A 14,112-nucleotide genomic window follows, 5' to 3' on the forward strand; every position below is an offset into this window, starting at 1 on the left:
GTGCTGTGGGAGTTTTGGAATTTGAACAAAGTGGAGATGGAAGAGAGTTGGGACTGGGAATAGAGAGTAGATGGCGCAGTAAACAACACAGTGAGTAGGGAAGACTGAATAATAGGATTACGATTTTTTAATTGGTGAAATTACTAAGAAACTCCTATATTAGAAATAAAGTAAGGTTATTTAAGAAATTTCAAACATTCGGGGAATTATCGGGGATAGGGCGGGGATCCCCGCTCGGGTCCCCGCGCCTGTCTCGGGGGAATTTCGCTCCCCATCCCCATCCCCACGAAAAAAATTTTTCACCATCGGGGCCCCATTCGGGGCGGTCCCCGCGGGGATCCCCGCCTCCTAGGGATTTTTGACACCCCTACATCGGAGTGTCTTTGCAGGTACCACCCCCATCTCCTCGCACAAACAAGTCGGACGGAGCCTCCCGAGTTGCAGATCCATTCGGAATCCTCCTCCTTCACACATTTGGGCCAACCGACTCCATCCAGCCCATCAATCTCCGGTTACCCACCGTAACATTGGCGCCGTTGCCGGGGACCCGAGAGATCAATCACTGATGGCGGACAGATCCCACGAAGAAGGTCATGTGGAGACAGATTCTGAGCAAGAGAATCTGGACACAGGCAATAACGATGCGAACTTCACCCTCCACCAGGAAATTAATGATCAACACAGGGAAGGTACCTCCGGAGTAAAAAATCCGAAGGTAAACTCTTAAGAAGGGCGCGAATCAGAGAAAGAGGGACCATCCCATGTAACTGAACTCATGGGATTAGTCCACAGTCGCCTAGAACAGTTAGAACAAGAACGGGAGCGACAAAAGAAAACTGAAAAGAACCTAAAAGAGGAGATGGAACGACGAAAAGAGTTAGAAAGAAAACTCTTAACGTTAGAATCCTCCCTCAAAGGTCGCAACTCCCGTGACGAACGAGAAGAGCCGCCCTTAGAAGGGGAGGACCCTTTCAGCGAGGACATAATGAGGGCAAAAGTTCCAAGGAACTTCAAAAGCCCTAATATGGACCTCTATGACGGAACCACGGATCCAAAGCATCACCTGAGCAACTTCAAAAGTCGGATGTACCTAGCCGATGCTTCCGACGCTACGCGATGCAAAGCTTTCCCGACCACTCTATCGAAAGCAGCGATGAAGTGGTTCGATAGCCTCCCCTCGAGGTCGGTTACTAGCTTTAAAGACCTCTCAAGGAAGTTTTTGATGAGGTTCTCTATCCAGAAAGACAAAGTGAAACATGCACCGAGTCTCCTGGGAATAAAACAGGAGATCGGAGAATCCTTACGAGCCTATATGGAAAGGTTCAATAAAGCATGTTTAGAGATTCAAGACCTGCCCACAGAGGCAGTCATAATGGGGTTAGTCAATGGACTCAGAGAAGGTCCCTTCTCACAATCCATATCTAAAAGACACCCCGTTTCTCTAAGTGATGTACAGGAAAGAGCTGAAAAGTACATCAATATGGAGAAAAACGCTAAGTTGAGAGACCTGAGTTGGCGACCTGGACTCCCTCCTTCAACAAAAGAGAGGGAAAGGGAAACCAAGAAAAAGGAAGAACTCGGTTTCGAGAGACCAAGAAAATACCACTCTTATACTCCTTTGAAAGTTTCTATAGTGGATGTATACAGAGAGATTTGTAACACTGAAAGACTGCCATCCTCTAGACCATTAAAAATAAAAAAGGGGGGAGCCACAGCGACTACTGTGAGTACCATAAAATATATGGTCACTTCACAAACGACTGTTACGACCTTAAAAATGTGATAGAAAAGCTGGCTAGAGAAGGTCGGCTTGATAGATATCTCATAAAAAGGTCGGACAGTCATGGAAAGAGAAAGCGAGACGATATGGATAGAAGAGACCCACCGCCGCAGACTCCAGAGAGACATATCCATATGATCTCAGGAGGGTTCGCGGGATGGGGACTCACCAAATCCTCTCACAAAAGACATCTCAAAAGAGTCTACCAGGTCGGAGAGGTGTCATCCGACCTCCCTACCATTTCATTCACAAAAGAAGATGGGCAAGGAATAATCCTTGGACACGACGATCCAGTAGTAATAACTATGATCCTAGCAAATGCCCATCTCCACAGAACCCTAGTAGACCAAGGAAGCTCAGTGGACATCCTTTTTAAGCCCGCTTTTGACAAACTAGGGTTGGATGAGAAAGAATTAAGAGCCTACCCCGACACCCTATACGGATTAGGGGACACACCAATAAAACCACTGGGATTTTTACCCCTCCACACCACTTTTGGAAAAAGGGGAAAAATCAAAGACTCTGAGTATAGACTTCATAGTCATTGATGTGGGGTCAGCATATAACGCTTTAATCGGCAGAGCTACCCTTAATCGACTCGGAGCCGTGGTATCCACTCCCCACCTTTGCATGAAATTCCCGACCTCAGCAGGGATAGCAACGGTAAGAGGAGATCAAAAGTTGGCAAGGAAATGCTACAATGAAAGCCTAAATCTGAGGGGAAAAGGCAAAGAAGTCCACACAATAGAGCTCGACGGTGCAAGGGTCAGAGAAGAGCTGCGACCACAACCGGGAGGAAAAACCGAGGAGATACAGGTTGGTAAAGAGGAAGGGAAAAATACTCATATAGGAGCCAACCTAGGGGAAACTCTAAAACAAGGATTGACTAAGCTCCTAAGAGATAACTCCGACCTCTTCGCCTGGAAGGCCTCTGACATGCCTGGGATAGACCCCGAGCTCATGTTCCACAAACTCTCGGTTTATCCGAGATCCCGACTTGTACAGCAAAGAAGACGCAAGCTCGGCCCAGAACGAGCCCTAATAGTAGAAGAACAAGTACAGGCGCTCCTGGAAGCTGGCTTCATCAGAGAAGTCAAGTACCCAACATGGCTAGCCAATGTAGTGTTAGTCAAAAAACAAAATGGCAAATGGAGAATGTGTGTCGACTATACCGACTTAAATAAGGCATGTCTTAAGGACCCTTATCCACTCCCAAGTATTGATACCCTAGTGGACTCCAGCTCGGGGTATCAATACTTATCATTTATGGACGCCTACTCGGGATATAATCAAATCCCAATGTATGAGCCAGACCAGGAGAAGACATCATTCATCACACCCAGAGCTAATTTCTGCTACGTGGTTATGCCATTCGGATTGAAGAATACAGGAGCCACATATCAAAGGTTGATGAATAAAGTGTTTTTCCCTCACCTTGGGAGTCTAATGAAAGTATACGTCGACGACATGCTGGTAAAGACCAAGAAAGAAGTCGACCTCTTGTCAGATCTCTCACATGTCTTTGACACCATAAGGCTGCACGGGATGAGACTAAATCCCGCAAAGTGCGCCTTCGCGGTGGAGGCAGGAAAATTTCTAGGATTTATGCTAACACAAAGAGGGATCGAAGCCAATCCCGATAAGTGTAGAGCCATCCTAAAGATGAAAAGCCCGACTTGTTTGAGAGAAGTCCAGCAGCTGAATGGCCGACTTGCAGCCCTCTCCAGATTTTTGGCAGGATCGGCACTAAAATTCCTTCCACTGTTCTTCTTATTGAGAAAGGGATGTCAGTTTGAATGGACTCCTGAATGCGAGGAGGCGTTCCAGGAGTTCAAAAAGTTTTTAAGCCAACCTCCTATTCTGACCCGACCAGTATCTGGAAAAGACCTCGTCCTGTACTTATCCGTAGCGGACAAGGCTGTCTCATCAGCCCTGATAAGAGAAGATGAGGTCGGACAACATCCAGTTTATTTCATCAGTAAAGTTCTACAAGGCCCTGAGCTAAGATACCACAAACTAGAGAAGTTTGCCTACTCCTTAGTAATAGCCTCACGAAGGCTACGACCTTACTTTCAGGCTCACACAATAAGAGTCCGTACGAACCAACCCATGAAGCAAATCCTCCAAAAGACGGATGTTGCAGGGAGAATGGTTCAATGGGCAATAGAGCTCTCTGAGTTCGACTTAAGATATGAAACTCGAACGGCGATCAAAGCCCAATGCCTCGCCGACTTCGTTGCAGAATACGCAGGGGATCAGGAGGAAAAACCAACTACATGGGAACTCTATGTAGACGGATCCTCCAACAAAACAGGAAGTGGCGCAGGCATAATATTGGTAGATGAAAGAGGAACCCAGATAGAGGTTTCCCTAAAATTTGAATTTCCAGCTTTAAATAATCAGGCAGAGTATGAAGCTTTGATTGCTGGATTAAAGCTGGCAGAGGAAGTCGGTGCTACAAAGGTGATGATATACAGCGACTCACAAGTGGTGACCTCCCAGATAAGCGGAGAGTATCAGGCAAAAGACCCAAATATGAAGAGGTACTTGGAGAAAACTCTAGAGCACCTTGGGCGCTTTGCAGAAACCGAGATTAAACACATAACTCGGGATCTAAACAGCAGAGCGGACGCCCTATCCAAGTTAGCAAGTACCAAATCGGGAGGAAACAACAGAAGCCTGATCCAAGAAACCCTCCAGGAACCCTCAGTAGTAAAAATAGAAGACAAACAAGAAGTACTTGAAGTAGTCGGTTTAAACCTCGGATGGATGAACCCCTTGGTCGAATACATGAAATTCGACATCCTCCTTAAAGAGGAGAAAGAGGCTAAAAAGATCCGAAGGGAAGCACAACACTACACCTTGGTGAGAAATATTCTCTACAGAAGGGGGATATCAACACCATTATTAAAGTGTGTACCGACCTCAAGAACTGCCGAGGTGTTAGAGGAAGTACATAGTGGGATCTGCGAAAACCATCTCGGAGCAAGGTCACTAGCCAGGAAAGTAATCCGAGCTGGATTCTACTGGCCGACCTTGCAGAAAGATGTCACAGAATTTGTGAAAAAGCGTCAACCATGTCAGATGCATGCAAATTTCCACGTGGCTCCACCAGAAGAGCTAATCAGTATCACTTCTCCATGGCCCTTTGCAAAATGGAGAATGGATTTGTTAGGTTCTTTTCCCCAAGCGCCAGGACAAGTCAAATACCTGATCGTGGGAATAGATTACTTCACAAAGTGGATAGAAGCAGAACCATTGGCCACCATCACCGCTCAAAGAAGTCGGAGGTTCCTCTACAAAAATATCATCACAAGATATGGGATACCTTATTCCATTACTACAGATAATGGAACCCAATTCACCGATTCTACCTTCAGAAGCTTAGTAGCCAGTATGAAAATCAAACACCAGTTCACCTCGGTGGAGCACCCGCAAGCCAATGGGCAAGCCGAGGCAGCCAACAAAATCATACTAGCAGGGCTAAAGAAAAGATTACAAGAAGCAAAAGGAGCTTGGGCTGAAGAGCTCCCCCAAGTACTATGGGCTTACAGGACAGCGCCCCAATCCGTCACTGGAGAAACGCCCTTCCGACTAGTCTATGGCATAGAAGCAATGATACCAATAGAAATCAATGAACAAAGCCCAAGGGTAATTCTCCATGACGAGATCGGAAACATACAGGGGCACAAAGAGGAGCTCGACTTGCTCCCCGAAGTCCGAGAAGATGCCCAGATAAGAGAAGCAGCATTGAAGCAAAGGATGACTACAAGGTACAACAAAAAAGTCATTCGAAGAACATTTGCCCCGAATGACTTGGTCTTAATCAAAAACGACATTGGAGCCAACAAATTAGGGGAAGGAAAACTCGCTGCTAATTGGAAGGGACCATACAAAGTCAATGAAGTTTTAGGAAAAGGTTATTATAAAGTGACCGACCTGAACGGCACTGAGTTCCCAAGGTCGTGGCATGCTTGTAATATGAAAAGGTACTACAGTTAAAAAGCGAACTCTACTCCCTGATGTACTCTTTTCCCAACTTCATGATTTTTTCCCAAAATCAAATGGTTTTTTCTGGAGAAGGGTTTTTAACGAGGCATCATAGTAGAGGCTAAGGGAAAAAAGGCTATTAAAAACCCTTAGTAGCAAGAAGATACCTCCCCAATCAATAAAGATCTTTTTTCATTTACAATATCTCTTATAAACTCCTTTCTATTTTCTAAGTCTTTCTACGAAACGCGCCGACTTAAGCTCGACAAAACGTGAAAATCCCATGAACCGGCCTAGATGGTCGTCAGGATAAAACGACGAGGTACAAGTCGGTGTAATGAGGTTATAAAAGTTGATTGTAAAAAACTCGGAAACATCCCGACTCATAAGTCGAAAGGAAAAAATCGAGTACAAAAGAAAATGAATCGCAAAAATAACCTAAGTCATAAGAACTCAATAAAACAAAGTTGAGTATAAGGGATAACAAAAAAGAGATTAAAGGCTGTCAAAAAGTCCTTAAACAAAAGGGCTCAAAAAAACAGACAAGCCAAAGAGAAATGTTTTCAGAAAAAGATCAAGGGGACTTCGAAAAATCAAAATCAGAAAAGCATACACGCATAAGGTAACTTAAACCCTTATCCAAAAAAGGGTATTTATTTTGTTAAGTTAAAACCCTTATTAAAAAGGGTACTTTTAAAATATTTTGTTTACGGCCTTAAAAGGCCAAAAGAAATTGTCCAAACACCACCAACAAACAAAGAGTTTAAAAAAGGGGGAACTCACAGGCCGAGCCCCATATAGCCATAAAAAAGTTATTTCTGCAGAGGAGTAGACGGATCACCACCACCAGAGTCAGGAAGAGCGCCACCAGGATCAGGAAGAGAGGCAACCACGGGAGATGAAGAGGAAGTCGGAGGAACAACAGAAGAACTCGAAGCGTCCTTGGAACGAGGAGGGGACTCAATAATCCTCTGCCCCCGAGTCTTCAATTCTGACTCGGAAACGATTACAAGGGCAGGAGGATCCACAATAGCACCATCAATGACGACTTTGTCTGGATCTAAAGGAGAAAGATCCAAGTCAGGAGCAATAACTCCGACCTGCTCATTGAAAATCCTCCAAGCCTCCTCGGCACCATCAGCGACAGAGTCCTCCAACTCGGCATACACATTTCGAGAGTTTAGCAAATCCTTCTTCACAGACACAAGATCTTGAAATAAACTTTGATAACTCTCCTGTGCTGTCTTCCTCAAACTCGCCTCCATGTTGCATTGGGCTCGCAACTTACTCTCTTTCTCCCGAAGGCTATCTCTCTCCGCCCTCAGGTTGGCAACCTCCTCCTTCAACTCCCTCTTATGCTCCTGATAAGAAAGAAGCCTCCCCTCCAGCTCCTCAACCTTCGAGGTTAACCCCAAAGAGCTGAGAGGAGTCTTCTCAAAAATATCCAAAAGCTTGCCACAAACACCTGCCGCCCTAAAACTCTCCTCAGCCAGAGTGGTAAGGTGGTTTCGAACAGAAACATCATCCATACTTATATGAGGATAGATGTTCCTTCGGACGAATGCAAGAGCATCCGCCTTAACCCCACCATCAAAAGAAGAGCCAGACTCTAAAGTCTTGCGCTTCTTCTTCTCTGGCTCAGAAAGAAGTCGGGCGGAGGGGAGCGGCCGAGACAAAGCTGAAGAAGAAATCACAATGGGCTGAGAGGGAGTCTCCACGTTCTGAGGAGGAGTAGGAGGAGGAGGAGAGATGATTGCCCTAGTGCCACCATCCCTGGCCCGGGACTTTGCTTTAGCCTCCTGAACTCTCTGGTAAGATTCTTGAGCATTCTTCCTTGCCATATCTGCAAAAGAAACAAATAGCAAAAACAACAAGTCGTCATTACCTCAAAAACGGCAGATATAAGTCGGAAGTAAGGAATATATATATATATATATATATATATATATATATATATATATATATATAGCTACCTAGTTGTGACCGAACAAAAATCGGCGATCCCTGGAGGAATTTCCTAGTATCCAAGTATGGGGCTCTCCCCCACACTTCCCGGAAAAATCCCACAATGGCCGCCTCCACCTCATCCAGGTCGTCCAGACCGTACTTCTCACAGGGGGAGGCCTCCAACCAATAGAGGGAAAAGCGAGGGGAAGAATTCTCATCCAAGAAAAAGGGGTGGTGACCCTCTACAGCTTGCACTTTGAAAAAATAATTTTTGAAGTCGTGGAAGGATTCGTCAAAAAGGGTGAAAATTCTCCGACCTTGTATGGCTCGGAAAGACACCCATTGCTGCTTGTTATTTAGCCCACTAAAGGGCTTAGTCATGTGGAAAAGATAGAAGAAAATCCTCAAAGAGGTCGGAAAGTCCAAAGCGTGACTAATAAATTGGTAAATTTTCAGAAAACCCTAAGAATTGGGTGAAGTTGGGTAGGGCAACTCGACAGTGGTGCAAAACAGACATATCAAAATTCGAAAAAGGAAGAAAAACACCCAAACGGGTGATCATACATTCATACATAAAGAAAAAATGAGGGGCCGCCTCATTAGCCCTCCCAAAACAAACCCGGTCTTCTGGACCCGGGACTACCAACCCATACTTTGGCTCGTCCTCCTCAGAAGTACAAATTCTATGGTGAGTACGAAGATGGGTAATAAACTCAGCATCGACCAAGGGTTCCTCCCCTAGGACCGTGACATCAACCCATTGAGAAAGAACATCTACGGAAGCCATTTCTTTTTCTTATAAAGGGTGACAAAAACCTACAAAAGAAAAAGAAAAGGAAAATCAAAAACACGGTCTCTAAAGGGAGGAGATACGGAACCAAAATCTACAAACCAACCTATCTATCTACAAAATAAAAAAGCATGCAAACACAAAGCATGTTACGAAAGAAGAAAAGCTAACCTTTATCCAAAAATGAAGGTTGGAAGAAGCAGAAGTCTCCGAAACACAAGAATGCAGCACGAACGAAGAAAGAAGAAATTTGAAAAATTGCAGAAACGAAAAAATGAAAGAGAGGGAAAGTATTTATAAACATGCTAAGGGGCATAATGGTAAAAGCGGGGCAGTCATTAATGAGAATGCACCGTTACCAAGACCTACGCACATCCCTAACGGACACGACGCTTGATTAGACGTAACTGTCAGAACCAAAAGGACACGAAAAGTCACGTCGGTTTCAGAAAATCACGTCGGTCCTCCAACAAGTCGGCTACGACCCCGAGTAGAATACTCGAACCCAAATCTTGAAAAAATTGGGCTCGAGTAGGGGCACTGTTCATACCCTGGCCCGATAATAAAGGTCCAGGATCAAGCAAAAGACCTAATCCAAAGGGTTGGGCCTCACCAGTACCAATCTTCATCCTATGAAGTCGGTACTCACCACGACCTGTTCTAAAGAAGTCGGACACGAGATTAGCTGGCGGATAAACACTCATTCAAATGAGTAACTACCCCTAGAATCTCTCTAACCACTTCCACGAGCCATATCTTAACCTCCCTAAGATAATGGGACGGTTAACACCCTAAAAATATGGCACTACTCCAACGGTGGTTATTGGTTCACCACTATAAATACACTGACACCCCTCAGGTATCTCTAAGTCCAATACTCTCTAGACCTGCTCACACTCTTGCTAACTTAGGCATCGGAGTGTCTTTGCAGGTACTGACAAACCCCATTTTGACGGTTTATCTTGTATTGATTTTAGGGGATTTTATAACCTTTTACCCTTATTTATCCATTGAAATAGCATGGTTTTGTATATTCTCCTTTAATTGTGCTTAAGAGTGAAAATATGTTTTTTAGGTCTTAAAATAGATAAATATAATTTACCTTGATTCCATTAGATGTCTTGATATGTTTGTTAAGTGATTTCAGATTTAGGAGGCAAAGATTGGATTAAAGGAATGAAGAAAAAGCATGTAAAGTTGGAGAACTCATGAAGAAATGAAAGAACCGGAAAGCTGTCAAGCCGACCTCTTTGCACTTAAACGACCATAACTTGAGCTACAGAGGTCCAAATGATGCGGTTCCAGTTGGGTTGGAAAGCTAACATCCAGGGCTTCGAAATGATATAAATTTTGCCATATGTTGGTTCGCGTTCAGGGGCGCGCACGCGCACTTTGCGCGCGCGCGCCGATTCTGTCCGTGGCCCACTTTAATGAAATCGTCTCCAGCGGTTTTAGGAGCCTTGTGGGCCCAATCCAACTCATTTCTGATGCTATTTAAGTCAAGTATTGAAGGAGAATCAATATACTTTAGATATTTTTGACCATTAGTTTAGTTTAGTAGTTAGAGTTAGTTTCTAGAGAGAGAAGCTCTCACTTCTCTCTAGAATTAGGATTAGGTTTAGGTTTAGTTCTTAGATTTAGATTTAGATTCATCTTCTTCTACTTCTATCTTCTCAATTCCTTGTTGTTACATTCATTCTTCTTCCATTCTTTTATTGCAATTTCCTTTATGTTGTTCTTATATTTTGTTGTAGATCTAGTATTGTTCCTTCTACTTTCTTCCAATTCGATAAAAGGTAATTCATAATAAATGTGTTTCTTTTGATTGTTGTTGTTAATTCCTTTCAATAAATGTTGTTAGATTCTATTCTTGTTGTCAATTTGCTTTGCTTTTCTTTTGTGCCTTCCAAGTGTTTGATGAAATGCTTGGTTGGATTTTAGTGTAGGTTTTGTTTCTCTTGGCCTAGGTAGAGTAATTAGTGACTCTTGAGTTATCTAATTCCTTTGTTGATTGATAATTGGAAGTTGCTAATTGATTTGAATGCCTCTAAAGCTAGTCTTTCCTTTAGGAGTTGATTAGGACTTGAGGAATCAAATTGATTCATCCACTTGACTTTTCTCCATGGTTAGAGGTTAACTAAGTGGGAGCAATACACAATTCTCATCACAATTGAGAAGGATAACTAGGATAGGACTTCTAGTTCTCATATCTTGCCAAGAGTTTTATTAGTTGTTAGTTTATTTTCTTTGCCATTTATATTTCTTGTCTAAAATCTCAAAAACCCCAAAACAACTCACAACCAATAACAAGACACTTTATTGTAAATCCTAGGGAGAACGACCCGAGGTTCAATACTTCGGTTTATAAATTTAGGGGTTTGTTTTAGTGACAAACAACTTTTTGTATGAAAGAATTAGTGATTGGTTTAGAAACTATACTTGCAACGAGATTTCATTTGTAAAATTCTAAACCGTCAAAAATCCAATCGTAAAAATGGCGCCGTTGCCGGGGATTTGCAATGGTGTGATGTTATTGGTTATTGTATATATGTGAATATTGTGAATAGCTTGCTTTTTAGATTGCTTGTTAGTTTTTGCTAGTCTTAGTATTTTGTTTCATTATTTCTTATTAGTTTTTGTTTCTTATTTGTTCTTGCTATCATGAATTCTCACCTTGGCTATGAGTTTGGTTATAAACATGTTGTAGGAAATGAGGACTATAATGAAGATGTGTATCAAGGATGGGACACTCAAAGGTGGGAGGAGCCATATGCTTATGATCAATCCTCATGGCAACAACCCCCACCAATGCACTATGAAGAAGAGCCACTCTATGATGCATATCAATCCAATGGCTATGGTGAATCACCTTGTGACTTTCAAGAACTACCACCATATGCCTATGAACCATATCCTCAACATAACTCTCAGCCACACTCACAAGCCCCTTCTTACCAACCACCTTCATATGACCCTAACCCATATCCATCCTACCAACAACCATATGAACCATATGAACCACATATAGAGCCACAACCATTCCAACATCAATATTTTCAAGAGCCACCTCCTCCACATTATTACCAAGATGAACCACCTCCAACATATGAAAACCTTCAACCACAAGATGAATACTACTTTCCACCACAACCTCCCATGGAAGAATACTCATATCCATTGATTTAAGAGCCACATGATCCTAATCATATTATCCAAGAGGAACAAGAGTCAAGGGATCATCTCAAGGAAGCATTGGATCAATTTCAAGCAACCATGGAGTGTGTTGTGCAACAAGTAGAAAGAATGGAAAACATTGAACCACCACAACTCTACCAAGAAGAACCACCTTCCTACTATGAACCCTTCCACCAAAATGATGAATCCTTCCAACCACCCCAATCTCTAATGGATGAAACCCTTGGTGTTCTTGTTCAAGGGCAAGAAGAGATGCAAAGGGATGTGCAAAATTTCATGGCCGCCTTGGATGCGGTAACAAATCAATTAGCCTCCCAATGCTTGAACACTCAAGAAACTCCCATGGCTACATGTGGAGAATCAAATGAAGAACATAGCATGAAGGAGAGATTGGAAACTCCGGTGGGAAATGAAGGAAGTTGCTTTGTATTGGAACAATTGGAGGAAGCTTTAATTGTTGAAAACATGGAAGAAGTGGTAGAAGACTTAGGAGATGCGGAGCCTCCATGGGAACATAGAGTTGAAGAAAACCCCTCCAAAGTGATTGAAATTGATGCTAGGGAGGAAAGTGCACACCTTTCAAGGCATATTCCATATGAAGACTTGGATGGGATAGAGAAAGAATTGAGTTCCCTTGGTGATGAAGATCAAACATCAAGTCTTAGTGGTGAAGAATCCTTTGAGCATGAAGAACCTTCTCCGGTTGGATTTGAAAGCGTTGAGGAGGTAAATTTTTCTCATCCTCCCTATTATGATTTGAGTAAAGGAAAAGGTTTAAATAAAATTGTTAAACAAAGGATTGAGATTAAGAGATCTTGTGAAGAGGTGGAAGTCCCTAGAAATAGAAGAACGAGGGTTGGTTATGCTTTATCAAGATCGTTGGAAGCATCTTTGCCTAGGTTGTCATCTAATCCTTCACTTGAGTGGGTAAAATTCATTTCTATTAGCTTTATTATCCCACTTGAATATGATTTGCTTGAAACGGATGGCCAACTTAGGGAAGTTTGTGGGATGAAGCGTAAGCGGAAAAAGTTTTGTGGTGGGCGTTGCAAATCAAGGCTCATTATGGTTGATGCATCAAACATGAGATATAAAGGGTGGAGTAGTGCTCAAATAGATGGGTCTAGAAGGATTGTTGGGCACTTCATAGAGAATTCATCTTGTTCACCACCCGGATGGACTAATAATAATGATCAACCTCAAGATGGGTGTAAAAACAAGATATGGGATCCCGGTATACATGAGGACCAACTTTGGGAGCCCCAAGCTTGTGAAGAACTCCATCAACACTTGGCTCAATCCATGAGAAATATTGGGGCACAATGGAGAACCAAACATTGGTGGGAGTTCCAAGATGAGTACAAGCACAAGCCACCTTGAGAGGAGCTCCCCATAAGTCCAACTTAAGGACAATAAACAAAAGTGCTAGGTGGGAGACACCCCACCATGGTAAAATCCTTCCATTTTCTCTTTTGTACATATTGGTAGAACTAGTTTAATTTCATGTTTAGATTAGTTGGTTGAGTTTAATTAGTATTTTAACATGTTAAATAAGGTTTTAGGGTGTTTTGGTAATAGCTTGGAGGTTTGGAATGCTTGGATTGGTGCAAAAACATAGCAAAAATTTTTGAAAAAAACAGAACACCATCCACGCGTGCGCGCACCTAACGCGTACGCGCACCTGAGCATTTTTCGACCATCCACGCGGACGCGCACTGTACGCGTACGCGTGGATGCAAAATTTCACCCCCAGCCAAAAACCCGAGAGTTAGGCCTGCACTGTGCGAACATTGGGCCTAAGGCATAAGTCTATGCACGCGTCCGCGCACCTGGCGCGTACGCGCACATGATCTTAAATTCGCAATGCACGCGCACGCATACTGTGCGCGCGCGCGTCGATTGCACAATCTGCACTCTCGGTACTTTTACCCGAGATTGTGCCAGACTTGGGCCGACATTATGCCTCCGGCCTAACTCGATGCACGCGTGCGCGCACCTGGCGCGTACGCGTCCTTCGACCAATATACCCATCGACGCATAAACGTGCATGACGCGCACGCGTCGGTAAAAAAAAAAAAAAAGAGTTTTTTTTCTCCCCTTCTATTTTCTTTTGCTTATCACATTCGCATACTTCTACTCTTCCCATTTTCATTTAGTTTTTGTAGTATGTTTTCGTTTTTTTAGTCATTTTAATAATGGTGTTGGATTCTTACACTCAATTGTTGAGACTTTCCTGCATTATTTTGATGCTTCTTGACTTGTTTGATATTGTTGGGTGATGAAACTTTTAAATCAATGCTTCATCTTGTATGACTCTTATGCCTTTGTGCATTGATATGACCTCATATTGTCTTTCATGACCCACTTCTTCTTATGTGAACTTGATGTGCCATATGCTCTTCATGCTTCG

This window comes from Arachis stenosperma, chromosome 8 (assembly GCF_014773155.1).
Source record: "Arachis stenosperma cultivar V10309 chromosome 8, arast.V10309.gnm1.PFL2, whole genome shotgun sequence".
NCBI lineage: Eukaryota > Viridiplantae > Streptophyta > Magnoliopsida > Fabales > Fabaceae > Arachis > Arachis stenosperma.